We start from the raw sequence: 13,123 nt of genomic DNA on the forward strand, positions 1-13,123 counted from the left end.
CTTTTTCGAAGAGTTCGACTTCCAATTTTAATTTAGAAGCTTTCCTGCGCTTTCGTTCTCCGTTTTCAAACATCTGCATAGAATTCGTCACCCGGTATACGTTGGAATATTCGACACGAAGAGATCGTAGCGTGGATCTACGAGAGGAAAGGGGCATAGAGGAGACACGACGAGGGGGGGATTAACATTCGTGGCGTGTAACTTAATGTCTACGTCGTGGCATGATGCGCCTCTGCTTCGTCGTCGTTCAGGGACGTGCGCTTAAAGAACGAAATTCAGGGCCGCCGGTTCCCAGTTAAGTCGCGTTCCCATCCAGGAACGGGAAAAATTCTTATCTAGATACAAGTTTCGAATAACGAATAAAAGATAAGAATTGGACTGTTCCATCGAATAAACGTCGCGAATAAATGTCCATACATTAGCGCAGAGTTAAAAATTGTACGTGTGCAAAGTTGTAACTCGGTTCTCGGGACGAATTCATTTTTATAAGCTTGTTCTACGGGTTCCTCTTACAGTTATCAGTCGTATATCCACGATTCGGGGTTCGTTGTTGTTCCCCGACAAGGTACGAAATATTTCGGAAAAGATTTCGTCGAACGATGGAGGCGCGCGCGACGACGCTGATAAGAGACGCAAATTCTTGAGCGCGCGATCCAGTTCCTGCATCGCCGCGATAATGAAATTCCGGACAAATAAGGATGCTACTCTTAACTGCTTACAGAAAAACTTTGAGCAACCTAATTGAATTCAAATGCAAATTTATTGGAAAACAGGTTTTAGAAAAAAGTGATTTTTTCAGAAAATTTGGATCGGATGATAAATTTTCAACTGCTGTCGAGTCTTTTGAAAAGATTTAACAAATATATTATTCTATTTTTTCACTAAGTGAAGTCCAGCCTTATCTGGGTGGATGTTTGAAAAACTGGAACATCCTCGGACGGTATAAAGTGCATAAAACTTTGAAATGCTTAGGGTCCACTGAAGAGCGCCACTCAGAGTCAACGGTTCTTTCATACACAGACGAATGGTGAAGCCTCCATATACTGGAATTTGCCCCGTCACTCGTAACCGCCGCAAGGTCGGCGTCCGACGCGTAAAAACCCTTAATACTTGAGATCAAAACTCTGCAGTGAACCCCGGACGTATGTTTTTGAATTGTGGGACCTTCGTTTTCTGTTTCTCCGCGAGGTATATTACTTTTGTTTACATGGCGGGGAGTCGCGTTCGACTACGCAATGGCGTCCGTAATGGAGAAAAGTTTGAAAACGAAATGAGACGCGCATAGACGACGAAATCACTTCCCTGTTTGCTAGAAAATTTCCCGTCTCTGTGTACTCAGCCGTGGGGACGATAAGCGAGCTTTACACTATGAAGGTTCACGGTAGTCCAGTAGATAAAAAGGAGATTGCTTACTGTCCGCGCGTGTACGAACACGGTCCGGGACCAGTCCGCTTCGCGCGTTCCCTTATCTTATCGGGCGCCGATTGGACCTGCGACTCGGCGTGCCGATGAATCGCGGCGATAAACGACGAGTGGCGAAGCACAAGGCGAGAGCTGTGATTCGACGTCGCGGCACCGAAAACTGTCGAAACAGGTGCCTCTGTCACGAGTACCGGCTGCCGTACGACAATGACAAATATACGCTCGCGCGATGAAGCAACCTCCACGCGTATTCTCAACATTCGTTGCTATTCTCATCTACCGATTCGAACCTTTCAAGTTCCATTATGAATATAGCATAATTTGATTTCTATCCAGGCGCTTACGAGTGCTTGGTGTATAATTTAAAATTACAACGTTCCAAGGCATCGAAAATATCGTTTGTAAATACGTTGAAAAATTGGAATCCGAGGTACGATCTTTGCGAGGGTCTAGAATGAATTTTAATATTATCTAGAGTACGAATAATTAAACTAAATCTGTTTTTTGACAGTAATCATTCGGTGATGCCAAGAGCATAGAGTCCGTATAATAAAATGGAGTCGTTGATAGAATCGAAAGTAGACGTAACGCGTTTAACCTCGTCCAATTAGAATATATTAACAATAAGTAATTTAAATATGAACATTTATTCATAACTCTCGAGTACCCCCCTTAAGCGTTCGAAACGGTGGCCTTGAGCAGCGATACATGATCTGCAGCAGTTTGCTATTCTGATATCTGTTCTTCCGTGCAATGCATTAGAACTCTCGTTATTGTCTCGTCACGCGCTAGCACAAGAATATTACGATAAGTGAGACACTATGTATGTACGACACGATGGAATGTTGTTTATTTACATATATCGTGATATTGAAAGATAAGTTACAATATAGCAAGGACATAACGAGATGCCAACAACTAGAGAAAATCTAAAAAATCGTAAAAGAAAAGCTAGTACTTTAGCGAACGAAAATAAAATTGGAATAGAACCGAAATATTTGTAAAATGATTAAATGAAATAAAAATAAAAGTATCCGGGATAAAAATGATTTTTCTCTTAAATACTTCTCCGCTCTTAATACTCTATTTTTACACTAAAGCATTCTGGAACTTGTATCGTCCACCAGAAGCCTCTCTTGCGGAAAAATATTATTGTTTTTCACATTTTTTAGTCTGGTTTATCGCGTACCGTGCTACGTTCGGCCTAATTTATTTGTCTTGCCGTTGCACCGTGCGGGCTTCTTTCTCTCTTCTAAAATCGCGACATGCAACGAAAATATTACAACGACCGTTTCCGTGTGTCTCCTCGCAGTCGAAATAGAATTCGAGTAAACTTTTTCTGTCGTATCGGGTTACGACCAACCGTCGACAGGAACAATGGAAAGAGAAAAAAAGATACGTAGCGAAGAAGATGCCATAAACTCACGGATCAAGGTTTATTCTTCGAACGATCATTATGTCATCCTCCGGTCGAGGATGATACCGTCCCTCTCGCCTTTGATTATTACACAATCGGGCAATTATTAATGCGTTGGGTTAACCAGATGATGGCGCGACGATGTGGGAAGCATTTGCAGCAAGACGAGCCTTGGACGCGCATAAAAGTCGCTCTCCGAACACTTTGGCTCGAATATTCGCTACTTCTGATTCGTAGAGTTGCAAAAACAACCGTTCGCGCCAAACGTTTTAGTCGACGATGCGTTTCTCGCAACTGAATTTATTTCTATACCGTCTAGCTTCCTACGTACGAGAAAAACTGATTTCTACGTTATGGAATCGATTGGCGATTTTGAGGTTAAGTGGCGGGTCTTCGTCGACAGAACGCGTGAGAAGAAGATCGGTCGAGGTAACGAATTCTTTTTAATCTTTTAGACGCATCATTCCATAAAAATGAGTAAAATTGTATGATATTTTTTTGTATCTCTAATCGTATTACGGATATACGAGTTAAACAGTGTATACGTTACAGGCAAATCAAAATGAATTTTCATAGGTTTCTCGCGTTTCGCACGCGTCGTTAGCGACCTCGGTTCGTGCCATAGAAAATCGGTTGAAAATAGAGAGAGAGGGAGGGGCTGTCCTGGCTTTTTCAGTCTCGATCGTCCCCCCACGCGACCCCGTGGGTCTCCGTGGACGAGTTCGAAACGCTTTGGCCGAGGGCCAGAGCCGTTTTAGAAAGATATCCGGCGAGATCGTTGTCGACGACGCAGTCGAGAAAGTTCTGCATCAATGCCTCTCGAAACAACGGGCCGGTTGTCTCGCGTCGATCATTCCAGGAACCAGCCAATATCCGTCAATGGCCCGATTGCAAGAAAAAGACACCAGCGAAAAAATGCGTTGGACGATTCCAGGCAAAAAGAAATATTTTCGTAGACTTGGTATTTTTAAATTCCTGTTGATTCTTGTTCGTTCTTGTTAATTCTTGTCAATTCGTGTATATTTTGTAAACTTTCGAAGATATTTGTTATTCTTACATTCTTGTCAATTCCTGTCTATTCCTGTCCATTTCTGTCAGTTTTTGTAATTTTTGTAATTTTCAAAAATTTTTATTATTCCTAAATTCGTGTCGATTCCTGTTTATTCCTGTCTGTTTCTGTCTATTCCTATCCGTTCCCGCCCGTTCTTGTCTGTTTCCACCCGTTCTCGTCTGTTCCCGCTCATTCTCGTCCGTTTCCATCCGTTCCCGTCCGATCCCGCCCATTCCTGCCCGTTCTTGTTAATTCCTGTCTATTTCTGTCGATTCTTGTCAATTCTTGTCCGTTCCTGTTAATTCCTGCCAATTCCTGTAACTTGTGTAAATTTTCGAAGTTTTTTGTTATGCCTGACATTCTTGTCGAGCAATTGGTACTCGAGATTGATAAGATTATACCGGTGCGATCAAATCGTCGTCCACGCGGGAGCTCGGTCGATCGATAATAGGATCGAATTTACGGCCAACGGACAGGTAAACGTCCCCGCCTGTTTTACGAAGACATCGGCGTCACCAAAGTTGAACAAATTTTTCCATGAAAAGAACTATTTTGATAAATTTTCTCAAGTACGATATAAGTATACTTTTCTTCCTTATACAGGGTGTTCGGCCACCTCTAGCAAAAATTTTAATGAGCGATAGTAGAGGCCAAAATAAGACAAAAATCAAGAATACTAATTTGTTGGTGGAAGCTTCGTTAAAAAGTTATTAACGTTTAAAGTGCCGCTCTTACTGAATTTTTTTCTCGAAAATGCGCAAGATTTCGGGGGTATGTCTATTCACCAAAAATGACTGTAATTGAACCCTACAACCGAAAATAATTTTTCCACGATTTGCAATTTTTTTTCTCCGTTGAAAAATTTAGGCACCTAATTGGATTTTCAGTAAGGAATTTTTTTCTTGAAAGTGCGTACGATTTCGGAGGTATGTGTAATGATAAAAAATGATTGTAATTGATCCCCGCAACCGAAAATAATTTTTTTAAAACGATTTGAAAAATTTTTTTTCGCCGAAATATTTCAGCACCTACTCGATTTTTTTTCTCGAAAGTAGATAGGATTTCGGAGGTATGTGTACTCACCAAAAATGATTGTAGTTGACCCCCGCAACCGAAAATAATTTTTCCAGAACGATTTGGAATTTTTGAATTTAATTGTTAATAACTTTTTAACGAAGCTTCCATCAACAAATTAGTATTCTTGATTTTCGTCTTATTTTGGCTTCTACTATCGCTCATTAAAATTTTTGCTAGAGGTGGCCGAACACCCTGTAGGTTAGGAATTGTTATTCTTCGTTTTGATAAAATACGAAAGGTGGTTTTTATTTTAAGTAACTCAAAAATCAGGTGAAACGGTCGCGGCGTATCGTTGTTACTGCCAATTGATCAATTTGAACGGTGAATTGGAGCCAAAGAGACCGTTTACTGGTCAAGGAAACGGTCGGGTCATATTTCTGCATGACAACGCGCGATGCTCGGGGAACGAAGGACGGTCGTACGAAGTGGATTGTAAGAGTTGTCGCGAACAGAACGCTTTGTCTCGATGCGATATTTCCGTGGTGACTTAACCAGTAATAACTTCATTATAACTTTGCACGAGATGAACGCTATAACACCTTGGCAGTAGTTATGAGAGAACAGCGGGACGATTCGATACTAGAAACAGACACTTCTGTAACCGAATGTCATATTTCCATAACAAATCAAAAATTCATAAAATTTCAACGCGGTGAACATTTTATTTTTTAAACAATCGACAGCTACTTAATCCAACATTTGTTATAGTATTTACTTTCGTAACGTTGTCGAGATGTCTTGCTGTTGAACTATAAATTCTCAGAAGTAATCGAATAGCATAAAAAGCCCCACGCGAGGGTACGTCTCCGACTATAGCGCCCTCTTTGCGTGTATTTAAAATGCGCATTCGTTGCGCGATTATTTCAATTACTTATACTTTTCCTATATCTACTTGCTCGACAAGGACAAACTCCAGTATTTTTTATCGTCGACTCTATGTAAAATGCACGTAAGCGGGTTCTCCCTGCCAGTCATGCGCGATATTACGATCTCGTTCAGCTATTGAGAACCGGATTTCTTACTTTTCTCGCCAAACGATCGGTACGAAGCGAAGGAATAACAAATATTCGCTGCGTAAGAGACCCGAATATCGGGGATCATGGTTTGATTTTTAGAATTTTATTCGAACCGGGCACCGTAACTACTGCGACCAGAATAAAAAAAAGTAGCGGAATGAGAATTATTTTCTGCAGTAAAAATGTTTTCAGTTACGAATAACCATTATAATATAATGGTAAATTTTCGTCTGGCACCGACGACTATGGAAACAGTTCGGTTGCCGGCTCTGCCAGTTCTTAGAACTGGCTGTCCGGCTAGTCTCGGCGGTCGAGTGTGTTTATATTTTTTAAGCCCACTATGAGACATCGATACGTCTCCGTTTCGTTCGCACTCTCTGAAAAAAGAGACAAAGAGTTTCCTCAAACCCAAATAGCCAACAGTTATTAGAAAGAAGCTACTTTCAGAGCTGTTACAAAAAAATTCCCCTTTAACGGTTTACTCGTTTCCAATCCTTCTCTAACGTTACTTTCGCATTATCATCTTTATCCTTATCTAAGTAATGGATATTTATAAGGGTCGTAAGTATACTGTTGCAAAACCGGTAACGTGTATCTCTTGTGAACTTTCGTTGCATCCTGCCAACGGTCATCTTCTGCCCAGCTCCCCCCCTCTTGAACAGATGTTAACAAAGATTCATTATCACGTAAATTTGATGATCTTCTGTCTTTGGCGCTACGATCGGTTCTGTTTCGAGATACGAGAAACGTATAGGGTAAAAGCAGTTACTATAGAACAGTGCTCAATATGGAACATTACAAAATCTCGTCGTACAAGGTGCGACTGTAAAGTTCCCGGACAAGTAAAACAACTCGTTTTTTAATGGTTTTAAAATAAACTTTTTCATGTTTATTACAAGCGATATATCCGTGTATGTGATCTGCACAGCTTTATCGAGCTGTTTATACAGGGTGTTCGGCCACTCCTGGGAAAAATTTTAATGGGAGATTCCAGAGGCCAAAATAAAACGAAAATCAAGAATACCAATTTGTTGATAGAGGCTTCGTTAAAAAGTTATTAACAATTAAATTCAAAAATTTCAAATCGTTCTGGAAAAATTATTTTCGGTTGCGGGGGTCAATTACAATCATTTTTGGTGAATAGACATATCCCCGAAATCCTACCCACTTTCTAGAAAAAAATTCGAGAAGGTGTGAAAAATTTCAAATCTTTCTGGAAAAATTATTTTCGGTTGCGAAGGTCAATTACAATTATTTTTGGTGAATAGACAACCCCAAAAATCTTGCGCATTTTCGAGAAAAAAATTCAGTACGGGCGGAATTTTAAACGTTATTTACTTTTTAACGAAGCCTCCATCAACAAATTGGTATTTTTGATTTTCATCTTATTTTAGCCTCTAGAATCACCCATTAAAGTTTTTCCCAAAGGTGGCCGAACACCCTTGTATACTGAAGTTTGTAGCAGATTTTCATAACCTAACTTTTATGGATTCTTAATTCATGAATGCGAAGCTCTATTTTAATTTGTTTTGTTCGCGATTTAGGTATTATCTTTCTGAACGTTTCATTCATTCATGGTCATTCTCAAACAAATAACTGATTCAAAATTTTTTTTTTCATATATTTCCACTCTCTTGATTCCGTATAATTATCTAGTTCGTTCTCAATTAGAGACTCTATTATCTGATCTGCCTGTTACAAAATTTACAAGGTTACGATCGAGAGAGTACAATAATTCCTTAGACTTGCCTCATACCACACCGATACACCTACATGTCTCCTTACTGTCATAATTATGAACCCATACAGTCACAGCTGGGGTTGTTGACCCTCGAGTACTGTCGTAGATATGATTGTCGACCTGCTCTTTGTACACAAATTAGCAAATCAGCTTTTTTTTTATTTAAGACATGAACTTCGCTAAATTGCACGGTCATTAGCGGCAACAAAATAAAAATATTAACCGTGATTATTTGAAATAAAAACCCAGTTAGATATTTGGTATTTAAAAAAATATTCACAAAGAATTTGTTTTATTTTTATTTATTTTATGCTTGTTTGCTACGAATCGGTCCGCAGACAGGTAATAGTATATAATTCGAATTAGGCAACTTCATCAAATAAGCGAAAACATGTGACTCAACTTTAATTTAGATAAAAAATTTTAGTATCTTGTAGCCGAACAAATGGACTTTCTGTTTAAGAAGACGGTCTAATTATTTATTACTTACAGCGGAACGGCTGTGTACCTTTCGATATCTTGTTCAAATATTTAACCGTTAACTAACACAACGTTATCGCCAAGTCCCAACTGCGAATAATGACTGCCAGGACGAATCAAGTAGTTTCGTCATCTACTTACCAACGTAGACAACCTATAGTACCGATCGAGGAGAATAAACTTTCCTTGAATCTCAAATTGTTACGTTTACTTAACTTATCTGTAAGAGAAGCGGCCTTATTCTTTCAACTTGTAAATTACATCTTACTCGTGATTGGCGGGGGTAAAAGACGTTCCCGAGCAAATGAATTTATTTCCTTCGCGACCCCTCACGGTCGACTCATCCACGAAAAGACCCACGCGATGCTTTACGATCATGGCACCGTTTTCGAGGCATTACATTCCTGACGCGCCTACACACTCTTTCGCTCCGGGACACCGTAGCAGCGACTTTAGACGCTTCGTTTTCTACCTCCTACCGCCGCAACGCGACACCGAGCTACGAAGAACGCTCTCCGTACACGCGTTGGTCAGAATCGATGCACAAATGCACACAAACGCGACTAACACACAAACGTGTACATTCAATTTATGTATATACTGCACGCACCGCATAATTTCGCCAATAGAAAATATACCAACCACCCATTCGCCTCACGTGACTCTCGAGCGATATTCTTGTTGGTCTATTTTCTCTCGAGAGAAAAGTATCGAGGTTGGTACCCGTACCTGAGAAATCGTGAGCATTCTTCAGAAATTCTGGACACTCGTCCAGAACAAATAAAAATATTTCTGTAGAAATAATGCATACTTATGTACAATAAGCGAAAGCTTCAGAAACATGATTATTTTGCGTCTGCCATCTGGCATAATTCGTTTAATCGTGCGCGAGTTTCTGAAACAGGTGGCACCACTCGCCAGAAAAGGATCGTCCTTGAGAAAATAGATCGAAACTCAGATATAGAACGCGTTCCTAAGCGCCTTTCGTCCCTTGGAAAATTCGATTCGAAAATAACGCGCGACTCGCAGAGAAACGATTTTTTTTTTCGCATTCTTGATTCCGTTTTCGCGAGAAAAATCACCTGCCTTCGAATCGTATTTTCGTACAGACCGTATTTCTTCCGTTTCGGCGTCACAAGCACGAAAAATGCGCACGCGTCTTATTTATCGTTCCTGTTCGAACCCGACACCCATCCCACTCCTCGGACCACGCGAGCCACGAAAATACACGTCGACCGGCTGGATCTCGAAATTCCAGCACGCCGGACGAAGCGTAGAAAGCATGGAGATAATATTTAGAGAAACTAACCGTCCAGTCTCTCCGTTCGAATCCACCGAGAGAATTCCATTAATCCGTAAGAGAGTTTCGAGACTCGAAGCATCCAAGAATCGCACCATTCGTATTATAGAATAAACGTATCCTATTACTGCGTATACCACCTGCCAAACTTAACCTAACTAAAGTTACGTGTGCTATTTAGAAGTAAAGACAATGGAAGCTGAAAAATAAAGAAAAACACTTTTTTCTTTACACTTTAATGCTTAATCTAATTTAATAAAATATTGTTAATTATATGCATTCATAATTTTACATTGTCGTCGTTATCATCAGTTTAATATATATATTATATATTTTATATATACCTTCGTACTATTTTATTAGTTTTTAATTGAATGAATTTGAAGGTTATACATATACAGCGTGTATAATCATTGAATCCGTAGTAATGTGTACAGTCATGTACAGTAGTTGTTGAAAACAGAATGGTTCATGAACAGGTTTCTCGTGATAAATCGAAAGTGGTCAAATGTACTTTTACCCTAATCACGAAGTACTTTCTCACACGTTCAATACATAAGTGCGTACAAAACAATTCCGTAATCAACCTATTTCGACGAGCAACGATAAATACGACACCCAATCCAATCTTCAAAATACGAGAAAAGTTCAAACTTGGCCAAGAGCGATTCTAATTTTTTCAAGTTGAAATCCTTTAAAAAGTCGGCAAAACTTGTGCAACAGGTCACCAGTTTCGAACTAGCGTCGATCGTAAAAAGTTCCCCAGCTAGGGAATATTGTGAATGATCATCGTAATGTGCTGTATTATTATAGGATCCTTGGGTCCGGAACAAATTTGAACAGTCCTCCAGTTTTATCAATTCGCTCTCATACGCGCAACAACACACATCGAAAATATTATCTTGCGAAGATGACGACAAACGTGCTTCCATTTGTGCTCGCAAAATGCCTTTAACGGCCAACGATTACGGTCGCTTCGAGAATGCAATTGCTCGAACAACTACGCTTTATAGTTTGCTTTTTTTTTTTAGGTAGGGCCTTCGCATTCCGAGGCCCATAGCGAAGGCAGCCGAGCATCTGCTCACGGTAATTTTTCCCAGCCCAGGTAAAATCGTTGATTTCGGAATCCTGACGACATCTTTACCTGACAGTATTAGAAGGTTCAACTTCAATCTAATGCTGCCCGGTAAGATGTGAACAGATACTCCGTCCGATGTGTGTCATAGCTTTATTCCACAGCCTCGTTCGTCCCTTGCCCTTTTCCTTATCTTTCGTTGTCCACTCGTCCCGGCCCCGCTCTCCTCGTGGCTAATTCTTTTTTAAGATTTCACTCTCTCTCTCTCACTCACTTTCTCTCTCTCTTTCTCTCTCTCTCGATCCCCTCAACCTTTTTCTTTCTCGGAAACGATTCCGTTTCTCATAACAGAGTATTCGTATTCTCTCCAAACGTCCAACAGTCGTCGATAAAAAAGCGACCTTCGGTACGGATTATAAATTTTACCGACTGTTTCAAATACCGATAATTCCATAAAATTTGCAATCGATACAGGTTCGTCGATAATTTAACGCTATTCGTTATCTCCCACAAAGCTATCAACAGTGAAAACGAAAAGAGTAAAAATTAATCAGGTTAATTAAAAATTAAAGTCAGAGTATTCTAGTCTGACACTTTCAAAACGCTGCCATTTTGTTCATTTTTCAAGGTTCTTTCTTTTTACGATTATGCAAGCCTGTATATTTTATTACGTATTCTCGTATGACAAAATTCATGTAACTTGCTAAGATGTATGTATATAATATTCTGTTTGACATCGTCTTCGTTACATCGGCGCTAAGCAACAACTATAAACGGCGTCACATTTGGTAAACGACCGTGTGTCTTGCAGCACACATCTACTTTGGTTAGTTTTTGTAACACGACTACTAAGGTACACACAAACACGACGCACAACCGAGTCTGGTCGTCGACGAGGCTCCCTTCCCAACACACAAGTCAGTCCACTCGCAGAAGGACACTGAATCTCCCTATTATAAGTGTTCGTCGATCGGTTAATGGGAAATATTGTTAATAAAGATTCTTAATACTTTACCAACTGTACACACTTTTCATAACCTAAAACTTTTCGAATTCCTGCAATATGGGGTCCAGAAACAAGAAATGAAAATACGTAGATTCTTTTTTAACGAGTTAAAATCAATTTGTTTGCTTCTCTTGCGTAAGAGTTGATCTCTTCGTAGGATCACAGTTTTTTTCTGATAATATTCTTAACTTTAACTTCTGATAATTACGTGTAACAACACAAACCAAGTAATCAAGTGATTAAACTGTGAACAACGTATGTAGAATCGTATTCCTGTAGGCACAATTATTCTACGTGACTCAACAGAGGTCTAATTGCACAAGTAGAATATATAGGTAGAATTTGTTCATCATAAAATTATTTTACATGCATTACCGTTGTACCAAATCACCTGCACAACAATGGCGAATTATAGATAAAAATCAGGAGTAGAATTTCTTTAATAGTTACCTGATAAAAATTCGTAAAGAAATTTTTCGTCTTTTACTGATAAACCGGTTTCGCGATCCCTAATCTCTAGCAACGTGTGAAACATACGTTCCCTGAACATGTCAAGTTGACCGAGTTCGAAACAGTACACCCCTGGGGTCACCGTTTGCCTTTCTTGTTTGATGCATCGAGCTTAAAAATAAATGGTCAAGCAAGGTGCAGGTGTCCGTAGTAAAGAAAGTGAAAAAATACTGGTAGCCACAAAGGAGCATTTGTACGGTACTCTGCGTGCTTGTGACTAGTATACCTGGTGTCCAATGGAGAATTTCACTCCCAAAGGAGACTCTTTTTAAACTAACTTTAAAGCTCATTATTATTACTATTATTATTATTATTATTTCTATTATAAATTTGCTCATCAGGAATTAGCCGTTGCTTAAAAAAATTAAGAAATTTTGGTCCAATAGACACAATATTACAAGTAAAGTTCTTTCAGACTATTTTTAAATAAACAAAACGTTTGCTCGCGTGGAAGAGATTTTATTCGCTATACCGATTCTCAAGTGGACACCAAGAATTAGGATTGGTCTGTCAGCAAAGGAGAGCGAATGCTTCACGGAACAGGCGGACAAAGGACGACGATGACAATGAGGATATGGCAGTGCGCTTAGGCAATTTACTGGACACGCCATATTCAGCGGCGAATAATTTGCTGGCTTATCTTGCGATAATTCGAGCGGACACGGCGCACGAGATCGTCTTTGGAATGCAATTTGAAAAGATTGGCTAGTTAAGATAAAATAAGTATCTAAATTTTATTAAATTATCGCCCGGAACACGATATAATTACGTGCTGTTTTAATATTGAATTTTCCTATTGCCTGGCATTGTTGGATAAGCAGCTTTCTTCTCGTCGTGAGTCACCTGATAACTTCGCCTTAACATTTTTCTAAACTATTACTCATCACCATTCGTACTCTCTCTTCCGAAGTCCACATTAGTCATTTGGTTACTAATGGCTAAGGTCATTCCCCCGTCCGCTAAGCACCATAATTTACGAGCCATTTAGAGCAAGGTTACATGAAGAACACAAATTCATTTCAATATTT

This window comes from Colletes gigas, unplaced genomic scaffold (genome assembly GCF_013123115.1).
Source record: "Colletes gigas isolate AHSC1104 unplaced genomic scaffold, ASM1312311v1 Colletes_gigas_Sc00009, whole genome shotgun sequence".
NCBI lineage: Eukaryota > Metazoa > Arthropoda > Insecta > Hymenoptera > Colletidae > Colletes > Colletes gigas.